General features: G+C 41.2%; 1 protein-coding gene and 1 long non-coding RNA gene across 9 annotated transcripts in view; one reads left to right on the top strand and one right to left on the bottom strand.

Moving 5' to 3' along the window:
* CTNND2 (catenin delta 2) overlaps positions 1–12704 on the bottom strand; it is an 888692-nt gene that overhangs the window by 326793 nt on the left and 549195 nt on the right. The gene's annotated exons all lie outside the window — the stretch shown is intronic.
* LOC139046490 (uncharacterized) lies at positions 8958–11041 on the top strand. Its single transcript, XR_011506594.1, has 3 exons — positions 8958–9081; positions 9574–9667; positions 10832–11041. It is a non-coding gene; the product is annotated as an uncharacterized lncRNA (long non-coding RNA).

Here is a 12704-nt window from a genome sequence, read left to right as displayed (position 1 = left end):
ATGAAATATACCAGTTTAATGCTTCCAAAATCATGGTCCTCTGTACACCACATCGAACTCGTAAAAGTAGAGGAGGTAAAGAGATAATTCAATGTGGCAATCTCCTTCACAGAGGAATACAGCTTTTTGCTATCATTTTATTAGTTTAAAAATGATACGATTTAGAGATCAGTGGAGACCTTAAATTATTTTATACTTCATTTTTCTAAAAATTAATTTATAAATAATTCCATACCATTCACTTTTTTTTTGCATTTTACTAACATTTACAGTAAAAATCAATATCAAGGCAGTTTTTATTTTAGAATTCTCACTGCACAACGGAGCAGAATAGCTAGAAAACTATAATTAGCAATATTTTTATTTAAAATATATTTTTAATATATACATATATATACATATATGAGGATATATATTTATGTTAAACACAGAAAGTTCAGGGACCAATTGATTTTTGTAGCTAGGTAATGGAAATACACAGCTTTGCAATTTTTCCTCTCAGTAACTCTGAGAGCTAATTAATTTGGTAGAATGTGTTGCAGTCCTGTTATTAAAAACTTCAGTTTTTCGTGTTCTAGTTCAACAACACAGTCATTGGTTTAGATGGGCAGGCTTTGCCTCGGCCATGGAAACGGATGGTTCAAATTTCTAATCGTTTGTTGATTGGTCCCACACAGTAAGCCTGACAGCAGAGACTGACTTGATATATACGGTGTTATAAATAACACCAGGCTGGGAGACTCAGATGTCTCAGGGCCAGTAGACGGAAATTAATTTCAGATAATACCTTGAGCACTTACTAAGAAAGACAACTTTGGCCATTACCAACCTGGACTAACGTGCCTCCAGAGACAAGAGGTCAAAGGTATTCGATTTCATTAATTATGATTTCTCTTTATAGTACTTTTTATTAATAAGCCTTCTAGATGTTAAAACTAATTCTGGACCTCAACTAAGAAAAAAATATTATCTCTGGAATATATAATTAGGTTAATCTTTTTTTCTAAGTTGAAAGTCAGGATCAACAGTTACCATGCATTGAACGCCTATTAGCTGCCAGATATTGCCAGAGCACTTTAGATGCATTATCTCTTTTAATCCTTAAAAAAGCACCGTGAAGTAGGTGCTATTATTTTATCCCAATTTTACAGGTTAAGAAACGGAGGCTTAGCGAGGTCTGTTACCTAGCCCAGGGTCACACAGCCAATTAGTAGTGAACAAGGATTTGAACTCAGTCTCACCCTAGATTCCACAGTGTTAACTGCCCTACATGGTTTACCGCATCCTGCCTTCACTGATGGTAGCTCCCCGGTGACTGTAGTACACCCAGTGGACAAACGATACTTTCATACTCGGAAAGGACACTTAGGTAGGTACATTCTTGCATAACTTCTAAATGTTATTACTTCCCATTTTGCTTTTCCCTACAATAGACTTCATATTATCCCCTGGGTTGAATTCTGAACATCTTATAAACGTTTCTGCACTCCTGTATGGTACTTTGTCCTTTTAAAGTATAGTTCTTGAGCTAATTAGAAGCACTTTTTTTTAAAGACTGGCCCTGAGCCAACATCTGTTGCCAGTCGTTTTTGTTTCCTTCTTCTCCCAAAAGCCCCCAGTACGTAGTTTCATATTCTAGCTGTAGGTCCTTCCAGTTCTGCTATGTGGGGTGCCGCTTCAGCATGGCTTCAGGAGGGGTGCTAGGTCCGTGCCCAGGATCCAAACTGGCGAAACCCTGGGCTGCCAAAGCAGACCACGTGAACTTAACCACTTGGCCAAGGGGACGGTCCCTGTAAGTACTTTTTAATTATCTTTTAATTTCAACTAATTCCTTTTAGCAAAGAGAATACCTTCTACATAAAGCATTTTCAAATTCTGAATATCACCATTTCTTTACACTCAAATTATGATTATTTTATTATATGTCATCTGTAAAGCAGAATTTTAAAGCAGGGGTTCTTAACCTGGAGTTCCCAGGTCCGTGGACAGAATTCCTCAGCTCTCAAGTAACACTGGAATTATATATGAAATTTTGCCAGTAGATTTGAATATATGCAAAGTTGATAATGTTCAGATCCCCATAGCTTTCATCAGATTTTTTGAAGAGTCCATGACCTCAAATGTAATACCAAGTGGGTTATGGTACTAAAACACTGTCCGGATTTTGTTGCTTGTTTGTACTGGAGCCCCTGCTGAAAGTGAGCAGAGTCCCCAGGTTAGGAGTTGGACCAAGCCCTGAGACACCTTCCTGGGGCACCCACGGCATGCTCGGAGGGGCTCAGAGGGCTTGGGGAACCCTCTGTCATCCCCTGTGGAACTTCAGGACTTGAGCTTCATGACCCCCAACTTCGGTAGACTCAGGGAATCTGTAAGTTCTTTGTCCACACAAAGGAACTTCCAATATGGAGACCCTCCCACCTTGTCACTATCTGTCACCTTTGCAATGCCCCATTCTCTGGCTCTCCCCACTGGCCGACATTCAGAGTCCAGCTGCAAACACCCCCTTGTTCCTCTGTCCCTCCACTGTAGTCACCTGGCAAAACCCCTAGCTTGGTGACATCTGGCTTGATGCTCATTCTGCCCTGGGTCCTGAATGTGACAGAAGACAAACTCCAAACCATGTGGCTGGGCTTCCCTTTAGTTTACGACCATTCACTTCAAGTGGGTTCTCAGCCCTGCCCCGAAATTCCACATCTGTCCTCCAGGCCATGCACCCTCCCTGCTCCTTGACCACCCAGCTCCCAAGGTCCCCTCCTCACGTTCAGCTGAGAACTTGGCTTTCTTCTCAATGAGAAAACAAAAGCAGTCGCCCTCTCTTCACCAGATTTTCCAAGCCAGCTGTGTCTGTACCCATCTACTCTGTCTTTCTTTCATTAAAATGGATAGAGTCCCAGTTCCCTTCTCCCACATGCAAGATCCGTACCTACAACCATGCCCTCTCCTGCACCACTAACTTTTAATCCTTCTTGTGGGGCATTCCCACCAGCATTAAAACATGCTGTAAAAATCTCTCCTCTGAAATAAAGTACAGCAAGTAAACACACACACACTCACACACACACACACACAAACACTCTTGACTTCACACTCCCCTCTAGGTACTGCCCCATTTTCCTTTCTCTGTCTTCCTTTAGAGAAAATTTCCTAGAAATGCTATAATAATAATAATGCCAACAATGATATATTAATAATTACAGCAAACACCTATATAATGCAAGGCAGTGTTTGAACTCTTTGGCACGTATTAACTTAATCACTCCATACAACAATCCTTTCATTGTTAATAAAGTAAGGGCTGTTCTTACCCTTGTTTTACATTTGACCAAATCGAGCCACAGAGAAGTTAAATGACTAGTCCAAGGTCACATCAGCAAGGATGCAGATGAGCTGAGATTGGAACCAAGGTAACTTCACATTCTCAACAGCATACTGTGCTGTCTCTCTGAACTTTATGTACTCTTGATGTCTACTTTTCCTCACCCTTATTCTGGTGAATCCAGTAAATCAGGGCTTTAGCACCCCACCCTCCCAACCTCATACTGTGAAATCCAATGGTTAATTCTCAATCCTCATCATACTGGTCTTGTCAGCAGCATGTGGCACTCAGGATTACTACTTCTTTCTTTAGCTACTTTCTTCTCTTGCCTTCCAGAACACTCTCCTGGGCCTCCCACCTCACTGTGGGCACCACTTCAGTTTTCTCCATGGGATCCTCCTCCTCTCAGAACCTTTATGAACTGTGAGGTCTCCTGCACGTCCTCTCTTGTTCACTAGAAGATTCCAATCTCTTGGGATTTACACACTGAAGACTCCCAACGTTTTCTCTCCCTGCCCAACCTCTCCCCTGAGCTCTAACTTCCCATCGCCACTTGGATATAAAACAGCACCTTAAACGGACAACGTCCAAACTATGTCCACCTACCCTCTCCTCCTGCCTCCCAACCTGCATATCTCCTGGAATTTCCCATCTCAGGAAATGGAATTCTATTCTTCCAAGCCACTCAGGACAAAAACACTGCAGTAGTCCTTGCCTCCTCCTTTTTTCTAAAACTCAAAATTCAATTCACCAGAAAATCCTGTGGGCTCCGTCTTCAATATACTTTTTTTTTTTTTTGGAGGAAGATTAGCGCTGAGGTAACTGCTACCAATCCTCCTCTTTTTGCTGAGGAAGACTGGCCGAGAGCTAACATCCGTGCCCATCTTCCTCTACTTTATATGTGGGATGCCTACCACAGCATAGTTTGCCAAGCAGTGCCATGTCTGCACCCAGGATCTGACCCAGTGAACCCCAGGCTGTCAAAGCGGAATGTGCACACTTAACCGCTGCGCCACTGGGCCGGCCCTTCAATATACTTTAATTCACACACACCAACCAGGTTCATGCCTCAGGGCCCTTGCACTTCCAGTTCCCTCCAGCTCTTCTTCAAAGTCTCTTCTCCCAGATATCTCTTAGGTGATGCTCACCTCTTATTTCAGTCTTTATTCAAATGTCACTTCCATAGAAAAGTTTTCTCTTACCGCCTCCTGTAAAGTAGCACACCTCTTCATTCTCAATCTCCTTATCTTGCTTTATTTTCTTCAGAACATTCTTCTACTTGTGATTATATTTCTTTGTTTAATGTCTCTCTCCTCTGACTAGTACGTAAGCTCCAACAGAATAGAAACTGTGTCTGTTTTCCAATACCGGGAACAATGCCAGGTCCAGGGTTGATGTTCAGTAAGTATTTGTCAAATAAAGAATGCTAAATACTGACACCATGATTTTGTGTATTACAGCTATTTTTAAGAATACACAAAATAAACATTTGTAAATTAAAACGTATATTCAATGGACATACTATTTCAAGTAATCCTGTCAAGTTATTTGCAATTTTTTTTCCATGACGAATCACAGAATAAGTCCACAGTTACATTCGATTTTTCATATTTGGATTTTCTTTAACTGATGATGAGCATATTTTAGTATATCATATTTTACTCTGAAATGGATAGTGTTTCCTATTTCCATGAAGCTGTCAGGCCTGCAGCCTCATAAATAGAGCTGCACACACACATGTGCTGACCTGATATTTTAGAACACGAATCACATTTGAAGTGGAAATGATGCCGAGTGGCTTGTCCCATTCTACATGGAGTTTACATTCCAGCTCATTAGTCATGGGCATCACTAAATCGCATTCAGTGGGCACAGCCTGCTTACAAGAGAAGCCAATATCAAAAGGAAATTAAACTGATGTGCAAATACAACATTTTGTGTAACTCTCTTTTTTCTTTAGTTTTTGTAAATTCAGTTGACAGGTTTTGGCAGGAAAGAGTTCTTTGAGAATACTAGTATGTTTCACTTTTACTTACATAAGTATAGTTGCTACAGTTTTTGGTTTTTTGGTTTGTTTACTAGGTTTTTAAAAATTCTGAAAAGTGACACCAATTCTTAAGATTAAAGAAACAGAACTTAACATAGCTTTATGTAATCTATTTTTCAGCTTGACAAATACGAAGATGCCTTCAAAATCTTATGCAATAAATTATATCTTCTATGTTGAAAATTCACACACATTATCCTTTTTTTCCTCAAATAAATGCAGGGCTTAATGCATTCTAAACATTAATTTTATCATCTTTCTAATACATGTAACATAAAACTAAAATGGCAATGGATCTGCCACCAAGCAAAAGAAAATTAAAAGTTTGAATTAAACTGAGAATTCAAGAATTAAAACAATTTTTATATCATAAATATTTACATAAAAATGGATATTTGAAAAAATAGTGACTTTCTACACATGTATGTTGCCACATTGAAAAAGTATTTATTTTTTCCACTTTTTTCACTTGCAGACGTTGTGTATGATAATAAAGATCATTATGTCAAATCAATATTACACTCCATAGAACACCCACTGTGTTCTATACTACGGATGCCGGCCCATTGTTCTGGGTTCATCTCCATGCTTTGTCCAGGTCACGGTGGTAACTGGACACAGGTTTAAAGGTACAAACAACACTCATCAAGCCAGAGATAAATAGCTCTGATTTACTGCTAACATTACACCTTTCTCCATCATGCCTGCACATACTGCCACTTAAGAAAGTCCTGTAACCAGTGCAAAAGCCATCCTAAATTATGGCTTATCAACACAAGACATTTTTGATAATGAAGTGACAAAGATGTGAAATTGGAATTGTGAGAAGTTCATTAAAAACGGAAAATAATACAGTTGAACAAGAAAGATGGGAAATGTGTGGGGGAACAGACTGCTTTGTATCAATTGGAGAAATAAAGAACATACACACACAGAGTGCTCTCTGGTGGTGCCCTGTCCTGCTCCTCCCATCCATATGTCTGCGTCTCCCATGCTGGATAACTCCCTTCCCTACAGCACCATACTTTTCCTTTCACGTGAAACTCATCACGAACCTGACTTGGGAAGTGCCTCTTCTCCAATCATCTGGTGCAGTTTGCTCTGGAGAGCCTTCCCTCCCTCCTACTCTAAACATTCCTGCTCTGACTCCCCTGGCATCCGTGCTCAGCATTTTCACAGCACACGTTACAAGACTGAAACTGTAGATCCGTCATTTTTCTGTAGACATCCCAAAATTTCTTGAAGACGTGAATACATCTTACTCATCACAGTCATTTTAATGTTATCCCAGTATTTGCTGCAGAGAATCTCTGTTGACATCATGAAAGCGTAGCTGCATAATAATATTATATAATAAGCATTTATGAATTGCCTCCAAAAAAGACTAGTGACATAAATGCACTATCTCACATGAGAGTTTCACTGAAGTGCCATTTCTGTATACAAAAAAGCAGCAAAGGTACATTGGGGTAATTCGTGTTTTCAGTATTTTATGGAATTGGACAATACTGTGTATTTTGAGTGGCCTCTTGAATGCATTTACCATGTAAGCTCTTTTCATTTAGACAGCTGTAGGATAAAAAGGTATTTCATTACAAGCAAGAGACTTAAAAAATGTGTATGATACAGAACAAAACATATTCCAAGTCAAAATAAATGTCTATCAAAGTACGGGTGCTCTCCTTTGGCAGGTAACAAAGCACATGCATGTACTGAATTAAATACTTTCACAAAGCTCCTATGTGTACCTACTCTGTGTATGGAGACACTGCAGTCAAGGGAAGGCTACAGGGCATTTTGTTGAAAGATATACATATAAAACTTAGACATCAGAGGGCAAAACGTAGCATGGCCTTGAGTTCTGTGGGAGTGAGATCATTTGTCAACAATTTGTGCCCATGGCATAGTTAGTTTATTTCACATGTGAGACATCACTTTAGCACATGTGATCTATTGCTAATTTTTTTTCACACACTCTGACTCTTAACTTCAAAGCACCGTGAAAGTCAATGAGTCACATGATCTATGAAGACATACTGGCGGAGACAAGTAAGTGATCACGCTGCCATCACAAAGCAGCAGGAACCAGGTCAGCCACTTGGTGCTGTCCTTCCCTCCATGTGGTGCCCTTCTGAAAGGACTCGGAATGAATATGTCCTCCCTGTCTTTGAAATCGCCTCCCAGAGAAGGAAGCATCACATCCTGACAACTTACTGAGAGCAACTAGTAAGGCTCCTGGTTGAGACCTTCGCTTCATGTTTCATCCAAATACTTCATGCTTTACTTTTTCCTTATTGATAGGATAGCTTTAAAAGATGTTAGACAACAAAGAAAATTCTCTTTAGATTCAAAGACTTTAAAATCTCCACCCAGGTTTTCTTCTCTACTAGAAACAACTGTTTCACAAAGGTCTCTTTTGTCAACTTTGAGAATGAGATGCTTCAGCATCTTTTCAAAGTTCCCATGCCTAGTAAATCATGGTAAGTTTAGAGGAGATTCACCTTTCCTCTGTATTATTCTATTATTAAAAATTATGAATGTCGTCAAATGAAAGATTAATACAGATGAAGTAATAAGAAAGAAGCTATACAGTTGCTTGTACCATTAGCAAATGAACTCGGACAGTGGCAAGAAAGTTCCTGTAGGAGACAGTGGTAGTTCGAAGAATATAATATAGACTCTTGAACTATATAACTGGGCAATCTGCCAGTGGTGGTCTAGTGATTAAGATTTGACACTCTCATCACTGTAGCCTGAGTTCCTGTCCTGCTCAGGAAACCACAGTGCTCATCTGTTGCTTGTCATACTGTGGTGGCTGCGTGTTGCTGTGGCACTGAAAGCTATGCCACCATCATTTCAAATACCCTGAGGGTCATCCAGGGTGGACAGGTTTCAGCGGAGCTTCCAGACTAAGACAGACTAGGAAGAAGGACCTGGCCACCCACTTCCAAAAAATTGGCCAAGAAAACCCTATGAATAGCAGCAGAGCACTGTCTCATATAATGCCAGAAGGTGAGGGGATGGCACAAAAAGATTGGGGAGGGTTCCACTCTGCTGCACACAGGGTTGCGAGGAGTAGGAATCCACTCGACAACACTAATAAAATCAACCAGTGTATCATCTTCTTTACAATAACATAAAAAATGTTTTCAAAGACTTTTTTTGAAATAAATATATGTCATACCTACGAATAGCCCTTAATGTTTAAACCTAGTGACTTCATTGAAAACTTAAATGACATTAGCTTGTCATTACTCAATCTCAGTAAAGGTATGGTGGCCTTTATGTGTTCCTACTTTCTTTTCAGTGTGCTGACAAACATTTTCATTAATATTTTTCTGAAGTTTTCCCCTAAAAGATAAATCTCAAGCCTGTTGGTCTCCAGTTCGAGAGTCAAACTGTGTGTGTGTATGAAAACTGGGCATTTGCCAAGGTTCCATTCCTCTAGAACATCTTTTTCACTTCAAGATTTCCCAAATTCTGCAGGCTCTGTTTCTTTTTCCTTTCCTTTCCCTTTCTCCTTTCCCTTCTTTAGAAAGATGTGCAGATCTCTGCAGACCCTCCAGGGGGAGCAGAGAGAGAAGCAAAAGAGATCAGACTTGAAATTGGAAGAATGATTAGAATTTTCCAAAAGTAAAAAGGGGAAAGGGCTTTTCAAGTTGAGAGGAGAGCAGGTGAAAAAGCACAGAAGCATGAAAAGGCGTGCCATCTCTTCTAAGTGAGTACTCTGGGTCATGTGCACAGACCAGAGGGAGGAGAACAGTAGGAACAGGGTCGGAGACTGAAGGTGGGACAAAATTGTAAAGAGGCTTTCATTTCAGAGTGTGATTTGGATTTTATTCTGTAGGCAACAGAGCATAAGGAGAAGCTACTAAGAGGGGGAATGACATGATCCAGTTAGTTCTGAAGACGGTGTATTTGGTGGCAGGAAGGAGGACGCCTAGAACTGGGAGAGCCGGGGTCGGAGGGACTCCACAGAAATGATGACAAGGCTCCGCATTAAGGGAAAAGCAGTGGGGATGGAGTGGGAAGTGAAGGTGTGGTATTACAGAGAGAAAGTCAAAGGCCAATTTCGTGATTTGTGAGGAGGAACAGGGATTGCAGACTTGGCCAAGGTTTTTAGCTTAGAAAGTGGAAGGCTGTACTGGGCATGGACTCAAGGAAGCAGAACAGATACAGGGTCTTTGAGATGAGACATAATGCTTTTCAGGTGTCTGGAACAATTATCCAGTAGATGGAAATATGGCATTCAGGACTGGAACCTGGCATTGGAGATATAAACTGGACAGGTGGGCAATGGGCAGGTAAGTAGATGGCAGCAGGGAATTCAGACCAGCAAGGAGCAAAGTCCTAGCCAAGGACAGTTCAGCCCCCAGGAAGGAATAGGAATCACCAGAGCAGATTAAGCACCTTGCCTTAGAGGCATTGAGGTACCCTGCTGCGTTCAAGATGGGACTCAGAGGGGCTTAGGCCCAGGAAAGCATGCCATCATCTGGTCATTGGGAGTAGAAGAGAAGATGGAAGCTGGCAATCCTGGAAGAGGGCAGGTCCTGGATGACAGGTGGACCAGCATAAGCTTGATGTTGGGTCCTTGGAATACTACTGACGCTGTCTTCATGTTTTCTGAATATGGTCTGGGTTGACTCCAGTACCTGGAGGGGGCTAAACCTGCTGGTGGGGGCAGAAGGGACTCTGCACAAGCCCAGGGAACCCGTTTCTTACATTTCTATGCTAAATATCAAAATGATCCAAAACAACAATAAACACTAATGTGCAAACCATTTGCCAGGTAACACTCCCTGTCAGATTGAAATCTTGCCGCCTAATACCAATATACAACGCTCTTCCCTACAAGGGTAGACCGTTTGCCAAGTCACAGCCTACACATCAGCCTCCAAGCGTTACCACTTGAAACTGAGCGGGGGAAGCATGTGTTAGAAAGTAATCCCATGCTCTTTTTTGTTGTTGAAACTTACCAGAGACACTTTTCCCATCAATCGCAATGATCATGGCAAGCAAGCATGCTCTCCCCTTGCATTAAGAACCTAGGAGGTATTTGAAAATATTTCCCTTTGTTCCTCTTTTTCTAATAATGACAAAAAAACGAAATGGTGTTTCTCCTAACAGGGTCAGGGGCACCTCAGGTTACTGGCAGGGAGAATTCTGGCTTTCTTGAAAAGATGAAATGCCCAAGGCTTCTCAGCCTGAGGGCAGCCTGCCATCGCTGCGACAGTGTGCCATTGACCATGGAGAGGGGAAAAGGATGGGAAAAAGTATAGTTGGTCCATTGTTTGAAGGGACTCCAGACATCCTCATTTGGTGTGTATTAATTGAAAGAAACTGTTTTGTGGTTAAAATGGTTTGCTTCTGAAATTTGCTATGAAATGGTTGCTGATTTCTCAGAAAACTGAAGGCCAAGTTAAATTTTTCCAGCTTTCAACCTAATGTATTATCCTTCTTTTCTAAAGAGTGAAAGCCTTAAATGGAAATCAAAGTCTGAAGCACAAGAACGAACCCTCTTTGCCTGAACTAGTGTTTAACAAGAGCCGACCCTACGCATTTCCTTTCTTCTGAGAAACTGGTTCAAAGGTCAAGTCTAATGGACCGCTTCAGAAGTCTTATTTTCCTTTGTATCCTTAATGAAAGGCTCCCAGCCTGACCCAATAAAACCTAGACTATGAAGCAATCTCAGTTGTTGAAGGAATCTCCACGGTTTTTCCCTTCAAATTAATCATATACAGGAGATCAAAAGAAAGTGAGTTGATATTTCACTAAAACAACACATAAACACATCCATACATATACATATAACTCTTACATCCTTTATTTCCCATGACCATAAAGATCTGTTAGTTTTTTCTTTTGGATTGAGTTATCGTCATGAGTATTATTAGTATATAACTAATCAAAACATATATGGTTATTAAAGCATACAAAATTTGATATCCCATTATTAAACATAAAACATAATGTTACTGAAAATGCATCCCTTAGTGAGATAAATGTGGGGTTTTAAATAATTAGTTTATGTAACTATGAATGAATGCTACATCTTGCCAGAATGAGACAGGTCAGTACCAATCTTTCTATATTTGGCTTTTAAAGATCCAGGTATTGAGAAACTTTCTTCACGTCAACATGCAGCAAGGTTTAGAATGAGCGCGAGGTTGGCCTCTAATTGTAAAGAAGGTGAAGAGAAACTGTGAAAGGGAGGTGGAAAGGAGTGGGGAGAGGGCAGATAGATATTGGCGAAGATGAGCGACTTACAAAACGATGGCCTTGGAAGGCACAGTGACCCTCGCCCCGGGTGACATACCAGGTCAGCCTGAAAGCAACCAGTCCACAGGTTAGGGGGAACAACTCCTATTCCAAATCTCAGAAGGCATCGCAACAAAGTTGGATTACTGCTGCCTTCAAGGTGTGTCTTCCTTTCTCTCCTCACTCCCAAGGGCTCCAATTAGCTGTGTGGCCCCCACCTCCCAAATCCTGGAGCTCCCCAACATCTTAGTATCAGATTCTTTATTAGGGATGCAAACTCCACCACAATGTGTAAGAAATATTAAGGCCTTTTTTTAATGAGGCAGAAGGAAAAGGGTTGGGCAACACTTCAGATCAGGGCTTCTTAAACTTTAACATGAAAGGAATCACTGGGGTATCTTGTTAAAATGCAGATTCTGGTCAATAGATCTGGGATTCTGCATTTCTAAAGGGCTCTAAGCTGCAAAGTGATGCTGAGGCATCCCTTGGGATTCACTCTGGATGTAGAGAATGGTCTTGCATCCGTCTCCACGCTGGCAGGGTGTGCGTGGTCGAGAGTACCAAGGAGCGCCCACCTGATTTGTAAGCAGCATGCACAAGGCACCGTCACAGCCGTTACTGAGTCACAACAGAGCACAAAGTGCCTCCGTCCATGCTGAGAGGTCTCAGGCTAGAGGGAGGTGCTATGGACTGAAGTTAACCAGGGAGACTAGATTGGCTGAGTACGACATTGGGTCTGATGGAAGTCAAGGGCAGGCAGGAAGGACACAGAGAGGAGAAAGAATAAGGCTCTGAGCAAGTCTAAGCAATGCTGGCACGAGTCATTCATAGGACCTCAGCGAGCTGAGAAAGGCTCAATAGGGAAAAAAAGAGACATTAGGAAGATTTGGCTGGGGATAGAGAAGGGGAAGGAATTGATGGAAATCTCTGAAAGGGAAGTTGAAAATTTTGACATTTTAAAAGGAATAGCACCGTCTCATAAACTCCAATCTTGGATAAGAAATAATCTTTTCCCTGAAAAGAGCACTTGAAAACAATCCATGAGGGAACAATTTAGTAAACTGTGGTACTTCCACACTATGG

The sequence above is a fragment of the Equus asinus genome, chromosome 10 (genome assembly GCF_041296235.1).
Source record: "Equus asinus isolate D_3611 breed Donkey chromosome 10, EquAss-T2T_v2, whole genome shotgun sequence".
Lineage (NCBI taxonomy): Eukaryota > Metazoa > Chordata > Mammalia > Perissodactyla > Equidae > Equus > Equus asinus.
This window is presented reverse-complemented; position numbering and strand designations above follow the sequence as displayed.